Source organism: Glycine soja, chromosome 7 (assembly GCF_004193775.1).
Source record: "Glycine soja cultivar W05 chromosome 7, ASM419377v2, whole genome shotgun sequence".
Taxonomy (NCBI): Eukaryota; Viridiplantae; Streptophyta; class Magnoliopsida; order Fabales; family Fabaceae; genus Glycine; species Glycine soja.
The window spans coordinates 17316119-17327649 of NC_041008.1; the positions used below are offsets into that span (position 1 = coordinate 17316119).

Consider the following 11531-nt stretch of genomic DNA (forward strand, 5'->3'; position numbering starts at 1 on the left):
TGTTGCAACATAAAATAAGATTATAAGAATAAATCCTTTGTTTGAAGATATAAGTGATATCACTTTAATCATTGATACTGAGACCTTAATTTAAGTTTAATCTTTAAATATTATAGAAAGTGATGATAATTTATTCATTTAATTTTTTTACATAAATCGAATTATTCAATTATTAAATATGATCAAGTCACTTATTCATAAAAGAATTATTATTAATTTAAACTAACAATAACAAAAATTATACCAACTTAATTAGTTCTTACAGTTATTTTAAGTACGAAAAGAAGAATCTATAAAAAAAAGTACGAAAAGAACAATTACAATTTAATATTTTTTATGGTCGAGAAAACTAGTATTGTCTTAAAGCTAGAACTACTAAATTGACATATTTTCTTAAAAGTGATCGAGGTTTGTTCCAAAAAAACTAATGTTCGTCCTTACGAGTTTTTTTTTTTTTTTTTTTCCTTTTAACATGAAACATGTTAGAGCTATTGAGATCGTACAAGGCTCTCCCAAGACATTACACAAGTTATATTAATTAGGTCATATTCTTTTATTATACTTTTCCAAACACTATTTTTTTTTTTGCATTTTCTATTACATCAATTTTCTTATTACATGATTTGCTCTCTTTGCTTCCCATCTCTCTCTTTCTTGTATAAAAAAAATTGTATAAATTTAATTTCTCAAAAACTTATTGTTGTTTTATGCAGATACTTTTCATACGCCTGTTTCCTTGATTTGGAGCATTATATTGTGAGACGCCCTCAACTCAAGTAGCACTCCCATAGTATCAGATAATCCAACAACTGCATGACTTCAATTTCTCCCGTTATAATGTAGAGACCTCAGCATCAGTAACCAAGAATCTTAACCGAAGAGAGAGGAATCTGAGATCTTCAACGCACTATATGCCCCAAAACCTCCAAGGATTGCTAATGTTAACTTTCAGAACTATATAGGGATACCCTTTTGCTTCTCAATGAGGTACTGTTTTTATGCTACGTGCATTCCCTTTTTCAAAAGCTCAGAAGAAAAGCAGATACGCATTCCAATTCCCAGATTCTCTTTCTCTACTCTACTAAAGAGTTTCATATATTTTCTTTTTCAACTTCATGCACTGTGTGTGTATTAGCTATAGTAAGCAGCAGTGTTGATTCCTAATTTCACATGCATGCTATTTCATTATGTTGTCCATGGAACTATATTTATTTATTTATTTTTCAATTTACAATCCTAGCTACTAATTAAATCAGCTTAAATATTTGGCTTTTCATATGCTCTCTCTACTTCGTTTCTCTATGAATTAATAAATCAAATCAGCAGAAACATTTTTATTAAGGTTATTTGTTGTCAAGATAATTTTATATAATTTGTTGCTAAGATTATTTCATTGACAGTCTTACATAGATAGCTCTCTCAACATTTTCTTCGTTCAAAATTTGAACTTCTTATTGACTTGGCATACAGCTGCATCTAACTGAACAATTAAATCCTCCACAAGGTAACAAACCTAGATTTGAATCCCCTTAGAAGAGGTGTTTACATCACATTTAGTGCATGACCGTGTGAATATCCATGGGAAATAAAGACAAAAAAAAAAAGCCCAAACAATTGAGTTGCAATAACGGTTGCAGGGAATAGTACTCATTTGATTAATTTTTTTGGACTGATTTTGTGAAGTTAAAATGAAAACAAAATTAGAACCCGCTGTGCAGTACATAAAACGATACAATATAACGTAACGTAATAGAATGCTTGTAAGGATGTTGCATATTTTTTTTTATCCTTTTTATTATTGCTGATAATATTTGTATTGCTTTGTTATGGTTCTATATATTTGTCATTCTCAAGTTCGATCGCTGGTGGTCTGTGCTGACCCCATTCAATGCATACCAAAGCAACCTATTTATTTTAATTTTCCTTCTTCCAAATCAATGTGATCCAAGTATTTTTTTTTACAGTAGATCTTATATTCTTAGCTATAAAACCTAATTTTACATAGAATCTTACCAATTTAAACCTTTGAATCATATAACTATATTGACTTTAATTATTTGCATCTAATGATATCGTAAATATGTATAAAAAATAATAACATTATAATTAACTATTTCTTATTTTTGCACATGTACAAATGATAAGGAAAAAGATACATAAATACATCCGCACACTGCTAACACCCCTCCAACATCCTTTTTTTTTATTAATTTTTTTTGCTAAGTCATTACTGTTATAAAAAATAAAAGAAAATCTAAATTAAAAAAAATAAAAGAAAGAGAGAAAGAGAAACTCGGAAAGAGAAGGAGAGATTCATAGCGAGAGGAAGGAGAAAGAAGGTACCGTAAAGGAGAAAGGAACAAAGATGAGAAAGAGAAACACATGACCATCAAACAGAACTTCAACCGTAGTCTCGGCACCTTGCGTATAATTTTTCTATCTTAAAGTATATTTTAGCATGTCGCCATGGTTGGGATGTGATTTGGGATTTGGAAACCATGGATGTGCATTAGTCATTAATTAGCACAAGAAAGAAACCCTTTTTTTAAATAATAATTAATAATCATGCACATGAAATCCTGTTTATCTAGTGTGTTTGCATTTTTTTAAAAATAAACTGATAAAATTATTTGGTCTTTTAGAGGGTTTAAACAAGGGTATTGCTCATTTGTGTTCAAAATATTGCTCGAGCAATTTGTTTGTGAAGTTGTTTTGACCACTATTGCTCATTTGTGTTTGCATTGTTTGTGAAGTTGTTTTGACCACTAGAAGAGAAGATAGTTTGTTTTTTTTTTTTGTAGAGAAAATATATTCTTCAAGTTTTGTATATGGGTTGAAGGTCAATGTTGAATGATTTGAGCAAAAGTGCTATGTTTTTTTAATGCAACATTGATAGCTTGTTGATCTAAAACTTTTTAATTAGTGGATTGAAGTATGCTAGAACTATAATGCTTTTAGGTTCCAAGGGAAGGCTATATTGATATTTTTATGCTTAATTGTCTCATTTTCTTATTTGTGTCATTCAGTTTAGATGAAAAAAAAATCGTTTTTTTGTCATATCTTGGAAATGTAAAACTTAACTTTGTTACATTTGGTATTGATGCGTTGCATTTTACATCATTCATTCATAACATTTTATTCAGGAAATATTACATATTCTTACATTTAAGACTTATTTACCTTACATCTGAATTGTTTTTATTTCTTTTTGTAACCAATTACGCTTTTGGTATTTTCATGTTTTAAGGTTGTCTAGCTTTAGGACTTCAAATGGAGGAGAAAGATGGATGTTGATTCCACGGATTGAAGCTAGGAGCATAGGAATACACTTTAAGATTTGGTTATTACTTTGAGTGGTAAGTACCTCTTCTTCCTCTCTTAAATTTTATTTTTGTTTTTCTCATAAAATACTCATGTGAGCTCATGAAATAAAATTATTTTTAGGTTTTTAATTCTATTTGTGGTTGTTTTGGGGTTTTATCATAAGTTTGTTGTTGGAGCGGAGGAAACTTCCCCTTGAACCCTAAGCTCATTCTTTTCTCCTCCTTCTTCACAAAGTTCTCCTTTTGTTTCTATAGAGGTAAAAAAAATTAAATTCTTATTTTATGATGTGATTGATATTTTCAATATTGTTCTTTGACTTCAAATGTTACAAACTATCACCTTTTGTCCTTAAATATAAAACTATTTTTTTTAATTTTATTTGCCTCTTTTTATAAGATTCTTTTTAAGTTGTCTTTTACATTAATTATTTTTTGACCCAAATACCAGTAGTTACTTTATAAAAAAGGTTATTTATTAAGAAGATAAATACATTATCTCTCTTATAAGAATTCAATAAAAGACTAGCATACATTAATTAATTATGTGGGAAAATAATTAAGTGGAAAAAGAGAGTTTATGAATCTCAATAACTTGAAGGATAATTTTGACAAAATAACACAAATTGTTAACAAATTTAATTAATGCTACTAACTATATTAACCCACTTTCTTAAATGATGTGAATTAGATGGACTAAATTTTTTAAAAAGTCTTATATTTAAGGGCAAAAGTAGTATGTGTTTTTGAAATTCTTTGAATAATAAAAAAAATCACTTTTTAAAGCGCTATAAGAAAAAAATTAAATATAATTTATAAGGACTAAAAAATAATAATTTTGTAAGAATGGATTTTTTTTTATAAAAATAAAAATATCCTTAAAAATTATTTTAAATATTAAAAATAAGGAATTAGGATGAAAGATATATTACATGGGTCCCATCAAAAGATTTTCTCCCCTATAAGTTAGGAGTAAACTTGTCAAAAGAATAAATATGATTAGAAAACTACACACTAAGATTTTCTTCCAACTAGTCCGGGTTAATTTCATTCATTATTATGACATGTTTTTCTTCCTAAGAACTTATTGTTACATTAGTATAAATTGTAAAATAAAGCGTTTATTTGTTGTTAAGACATTATTTCCTCGGCTTCAAAATAAGTATCGTCATAGGTGATAAATATATAAAATAGAATAGTTATAAAAGATGATAAAGAGTAGTAATTTTACAAGAAGTAACTTTAATATTAATATTACATTATTGAAAAATTAAAATGATCTTATTAGGGGTATTAGTGGAAAAACTAATTAGTATTACATTGAAAAGCTAAATATGACACTTATTTTGGAATAGAGGAAGTAGGGGTGTAAATAAGTCAAACCGAATGGAGTATTAGAAATTTAGGCTCTAATTGTGAAAAAATAGATAGCTTAAGCTTGACTCATTTATTTAAACAAGCCTAATTTAAAGCTTAAGCTTGATTTGTTTAAAAAATTGAAGTTGAAGCTTGCCTGGTTTAACTTATTTATAATTTTTAAGAATTTAATTAGTATACAATAATGGCATTAAGATTTTTTATACCATCAATCAATCACAAAATGCCTCATCTTATTATGATTGGTTGACAATTTAGAAAACTTTACATAGGCCATGTTATGCAAAACTAGCTAAAAAGCTATTTGGATGCTGGAAAGCTAACTAGTAGTTGAAAGTTGAAAAAATAGCTTATTAAATTAGAAATATTCAATAAAATTAAATGTTGAAGTAACTCGAAAGTGTAAATGAAAAAAAGTAATAATATCATTATTTATTTCAAAAATGTCATAAGAAGATTAATAAATATATCGAGAATAAAAATAGAAGAAAATATAAAATTTAGAAGGTAGAAACTAGGGTGTGTTTGGTTTGCATTTTCATTTTCTGTTTTCATTTCCTGTTTTCATTTTCGGAAAACTGTTTTCATTTTCAAAAGATTAGAATTATGAAAACATGTTTGGTTTGACTTCTTGTTTTCTGTTTTCATGAAATAAAAATACTGAAAACTTATGATATATTGACTTCTTGTCTTTTTGTATTTTTAGATTTGCTTAAAATTACATTCATTGTCACCGCAATTTCATTTTACCCGAAATGAGGTTTCTGTTCTCAACTGAAAACACTGGAAATGAGAATTTATTGTTTTCATTTGCTGGTTGTTTCCTGTTTTCATTTTCACTGAAAATGTTTTCAGAAATCCAACCAAATAGATTTTCATCACCGTTTTCTGTTTTCAGTGAAAATGAAAATAGAAAACAACCAAACCAAACACCCCTTAAAGTTTTAAAAAAATACGACTTTAAGTAGCGTTTCAAGAAGCGATAGAAGCTAATAAAAAAATCTTGCTTACCAAACAACCAAATAAGTTTTTCGGTTAGTAAACACACTAGAAGCTAGTTAGAAATTATGACTATATTTAGTAAAACATTTCAGCTAATTTTTAACTTTTTTTATTAGCTAAAAAACTAATTTGGTTGTTCGATAAACAAGTTTTTTTAGTAACTTTGTGCTTTTAAAAATGTTACTTGAAGTAGCATTTTTTCAAAATGTTAGCTTCTAACTTTTTATATTTTCTTCCACATTTATCCTCAATATATTTATTAATTTCCTTGTTACTTTTTTTAAATAAATAATGATATTATTTTTTTTGTGATTTAAGCTTTTCAGCTACTTCAACAGATAATTTTACCACATACATATAATTTAACAAGGTAATTTTTTTAGCTTTCAGCTAACTTTTAAACTAGTTTTGTCAAATATAGTCATAGTATATAACAATTAAACTCATTTTTAAAAATTTTGAAAAAATATTTTTTAATTTATTCAATTTAATATTTAATAAAATATTTCAATACTAAATATCCTATATATATATAGACACACACACACTAATGCACACACATACAGTATGAGTGTATTAGCAACTCATTTGTGTCATTAAAAGAATATTATAATAATTTATATTTTATTTTAAAATAATCATTTCTCTCTCATCTTTCATCTTTATCAACATTAAATTTTGAAACATCTTCGTCTTTCCTCTGTCATTAAATTATGGGTAAATAGCCACTTTTGTCTCTTAATATGTAATTCGCTGAAAAATGCGTCATTGAAAGATAAATACAAAATTTAGTCATTGAAAGTATAAAAAGTGCAACAAATATGTCTTGTCGTTAACTTCCGTTCATCACCGTTAATAAAATAGCCTACGTGACACGGAGGGACAAATTTGTCACAAAAATGATTGCCAACGTGGATTGTCAGCATAAGGGCAAATTTGTCATAATATTTTTTTGACTTTTCGTCTTCCCACTCCACTGACAAATGCGTCCCTGGAAGATGAAAACGATGAAAACAAAAAATTTAGTCCTTGAAAGTATAAAAAGTACGACAAATATACCCGGACTTAACAATGAATTGTATAGGAGAGAAGCCATGGAAAAAGGGATTAAAAACCAGTAAAATACAGTTTAAGATTTGAACTCTTATATTTTGATTATCTATCTATTTATTCATCTATAAAATTGTTAATTAGTTTTTTAATTAATCAATACAACTATTTATTTTCCAAAATAAAATAAAATTCTTTAGCTTTATGATATAAAAAAATTAAGTTACCATTTAAAAAAAATGAAAGTCTTTTATTTCATGAAATTTGTTGTTTCTTCAATTAATTATTAATCTTTATTACGAAATTTGGCACAATATGTCAAATGGAATGTAAGGTCGCTGCAACCCCTAAATAAGCGAGAGATACAACTCTATGTCCTGAAGGCAAAGAATAAACCTCTGTATTAGTTTTTTTTTTGTTTTAAAGTTAACATCTATATTAGTTTGAGCATTATTGTATTTTTTATTTAAATTTATTTGAATTCTTTATTTGTTAGTAACTATTTTCATTTTATTCATATTATGTAAGTGTTGTCTCGAATGGAAGCACATAAGATTTATTTAAGGAATTCTTTCATATTTGAGGTATATATATATATATATATATATATATATATATATATATATATATATATATATATATATATATATATATATATATATATACGGACAGATAGGAAGTAAGAATGCAATATGATAAATGAAAATGAAAATATAAACTTGTAAAACAGATATCAAGGGCACACCGGAGACCAACTTACAAATCCCAGGTTTTCATAAACAAAAAAACCGAAGCGGCGACAGAGCCGCACAGGATCGGTAAAGAGAGAGAAGAGGGATGAAAAATAGAAATTTATTGAAACTTGAAAGAAGCACTTACAAAAGTTTTCTTTCAGAGCACCTCTCTTCTGAAACCTGAAAAATGGCCAAATGAAAGGGTGCCTCACAACATAGTTGAGGACTCCTTATATAGCTAAAAATCTGAGACCGGTAGTTGCCAGTAGTTTTGACCGGAACTATTTGACTGTTTGTTATAAGACAAGTAGTTTTGACCAGGACTTTAATGGCTATAGGACAGGTAGTATTGCCCAAAATTAATTACACATTAATTACAAACAGACGGTTTTGTGACCGAAATTAAATTTAATCTAAACAGATACCAAAACAATCATCCTCGTTTTGGTAAAAGGGGTCTTCTTCTTCTTCTTCAGCAGAACTTGTTTCTTCCTTCTTTGAGGATGAACCTTCATCTTCCTGCTGTAACATTTGCAAGACTTCCTTTAGATTTTTAGTTAGGATCTCCTTTGATTTCGATCCTGCTAAAAATGCTGCCAGATGAGACTTTTGGTACAAAAACACGGAAGTTTCTGGATCAGCTGCTTTGAGGAATTCTGGATGGGATTGGAACCAGAGTTTTACTTGTTCTGGATCTGCTTTGGATGAGTCAAATTATGTCCACCATTTTACAAATGCGTGTCTTTGTAGTGATGGATATTGGCTTGTCTTTTCAGTCTTGCTGTAACGATATTGCCATGAGAAGATCCATGACAGTGCAAAGCTTGAGAAGTACTTAAGATCTACTGGAATTCGTGATTCCTGCGAATTGTATTGTCTCTCAAATTGAGCAAATCCTTGTTGGACTGTTTCTGGGAATATCTCTGGTATTGGTCCAAAGAAGTCCCACCATTGTAAAATCCAATTTGGAAAATTGTAAATTGTATTGGTCTTGAAATATATCAGCCATGAATGCTTGAAGCGGGTATTTTGGTGCCAAAACACCTTAGTCCAAGCATCAACATAATCTCAATAGGTATAACCTACCGGATCAAATGGAACTGAAAATCTCTTTCCTTTGTTCAAGTCCGAACCAAAGTGTCTTGGTTGAATAACTTTTAGTATTTGGATTGTGGAGTGGGTGTTTAATGTTTGGTCTTTTGGGTCTTTGAAATGTTTGATAGATACTAAATTTGAATCTACCAAAATCAATTCATAAAAAGTTCTTGTCTTCAGGATGATCGTTGGTTTGTAGTGAAATCCTGATGGGAAAGCCTTGGCCGACGCCTTGAAGGGATTTTTGTCCCAAAATCCAGGTTCCATCTGCAAAACAGTTAAAAATTTATTTTTATAAATATAGTTTTTAGTTTGTTTGGCAGGTGGTGTTTGTGCTTTGGCTAAAGGTAGTTTCCCTTTAGGATTGGTAGCTGTTTTGGTCATTGATGCATTTTGGATCATTGTTTGTAAATTTGATTCAGAATCATCATCAGATTCTGAGGCAATGTCTGCCCAAGATTTTTTGATTATTTTTGGAAATTTGGTTAGACCCATGTCTTGAAGGGCCTGAAGGGTTTCAATTGTCCATGCATAGTCGACCGATGTTTGTTTGGCGGTTGCCGATTTGGGAGGTTCCTGAGTGGATGACTCAGGTTTGATTGAGGTAATCTGGGTTGATGGCCCTTCTAAATTGGTTTTCTGGGTGGATGACCCAGCCTGGGTTGATGACCCAGAAGAGGTTGATGATTTATTAGTGGTTGGCTCTGGAAGAGCCTGTCTGGGTCCTTTGCCTGTGCTTCGTCCTCCCCTTAGGGAGATTCCTGATGCCTTAGGAGGCATTACCACTTTTTTGTAAGAATTCACGGGTAAGGTAGTCAGGTAACGAGTTTGAGGTGCCCTTGATATATTCTATGTCAAAATCAAAGACACTTAGAATTGCTTGCCATCTTGCAAAAATTTGTTTTCAGGCAAGGTTTTTAACATCTTTTTGTAAAATATCTTTGGCTAATTTACAATCAACCCTGATTAAAAATTTTTGGTTTAATAAATCCGATTGAAACTTGGAAATGCACAAAACAATTGCTAAAACTTCCTTTTTAAAAGTTGAATATTTTAATTGTGCAGGATTCCAATGTTTTGATGTATATGCAATGACATGATCTTGGCCATGGACTCTTTGTTTGAGGATGCCACCATAACCTATGTCTGATGCATCAGTTTCGACAATTTTAAATGCCTGTGGAATAGGAAGATACATACATTTTATGGATTGGACTTTGAGTTTGATTTCTTTAACTGTTTGTGTATGGAGGTCAGACCAAAGAGGAAAATTTTTCTTCAGCCTATCATGTAATGGCTTGACAATATTGTTTAAATAGGGGACAAATTCTCCTACATAATTTAGACAACCTAGAAATCTTTGTAACTGGGTTTTGTTTAAGATTTGGTTGGGAAATTTGCTAGCAAACTCTATTGGCCTTTCTATTGGAATGATTGTACCTTGATATATATTGTGACCAAGGAATCGAGTTCGAGTTTGGAAAAGATTAATTTTTGATTTGAAGTCTGGAGATGTTTGAAATGTTGGTCAATGTTTTGGGAGAAGATTAAAACATCATATATGTAGACAATGGAATTTTTTGAATAGGGATTAAAAATATCATTCATGATTTTTTGAAATTCTGAAGGGGTATTCTTCAGTCCGAATGGCATCACATTCCATTCATATTGCCCGAAAGGTACATTAAACGCTGTTTTGTACCTATCTGATTCTTGGATTTGGATTTGCCAAAATTCAGATTTCATATCAAATTTTCAAAATATCTTTGCAGAATTTAATCTGTTAAGCAAATCTTTTTTGTTTGGAATAGGATACCTAATCCATTGTAATGTTTGGTTTAGTGGTTTGTAATTTATGACTAAGCGGGGTGTTCCACGCTCAAGCTCAGATTGTTTGTTGACATAAAAAGCCGCACATGACCATGGGATTTTGCTTTTCCAGATTAGGCCTTTTTCAAGAAAATCCTTGATTTCCTTTTGGCAATATTTAAGGAGTTCTTCGTTCATTTGGATTGGTCTGGCTTTTGTGGGAATTTTTTTTTCCCTAAAGTCTTTCTCATAAGGGAGATCAACAATATGTTTCTTTTTGTCCCAAAATGCATGTGACAAATCAGAACAGACAGTTGATTCAATATGATTTAATAAAGATTGAATTTTTTCTTTTACTTGGGGTTTTCCCAGTTGTATCTGAATATTATTAAAAGATATTTCTTCTTTTAAGAAGTTAATTTGATTAATTTTATTTTCTATAAGATTTATATTTCTGGAGATTGGTTTAGTAGAAAAATTAAATATAATTTTTCTTCCTAAATAATTTGTGGTTATTCCTTCATTAGATATTTGAATGGGAAACAAGGCTCTAATGAAGGGGGTTCCTAGGATCACTTCGTTCTTATGGTTTTTTACCACAAGAAAGTTTGTGTTAATCCTAAGACCTTGGTTCTCAACGATTGCATTTGATAGCTTAAAATTAATTTTTAATTTTGAGCCGTTTGCCGTACTTAATTTTTCTGAGGTTTTCTCAAAGAATTTTGTAGGAATTAATCCTTCTAAAATGCAGTTGGAATCAGTCCCTGTGTCAAATAGGGCCATTGTTTCTAAAACGAAATCATTAATAATTATTTTGATGTTTATGTAAAATTTTTGGATTTTAATCTTGTTTATTAATCCCACAAACATATCATTTTTTAAATTTTCTGGTTGGTTTTCTTCACTGTTGTTGGCACTTTCAGAATCACTATCTTCCTCAAGCTGAGAAAGAATGATCTGATGAATTTCTTGTTGTTGACGAAATTCTTTTACCTCTCTTTTTAGATTGTTTATCTCTGTTTGGAGATCTTGGATTGTCGTTGGTTTGGTTGAAGAATTTTCTAATCTTTTGAGTATGTTACTTACATCAAATGTATTATTCGTAATAAAATCCTTTTGTCTAGGTTTTACTTCTAATGTCTTT

General features: G+C 29.7%; 1 long non-coding RNA gene across 1 annotated transcript; it reads left to right on the forward strand.

The window, feature by feature from the left end:
* Positions 1 to 714: 714 nt before the first annotated feature.
* Positions 715 to 9944, forward strand: LOC114417758. Its single transcript, XR_003667907.1, has 3 exons — positions 715 to 987; positions 3248 to 3356; positions 9644 to 9944. It is a non-coding gene; the product is annotated as an uncharacterized LOC114417758 (long non-coding RNA).
* Positions 9945 to 11531: the final 1587 nt, after the last annotated feature.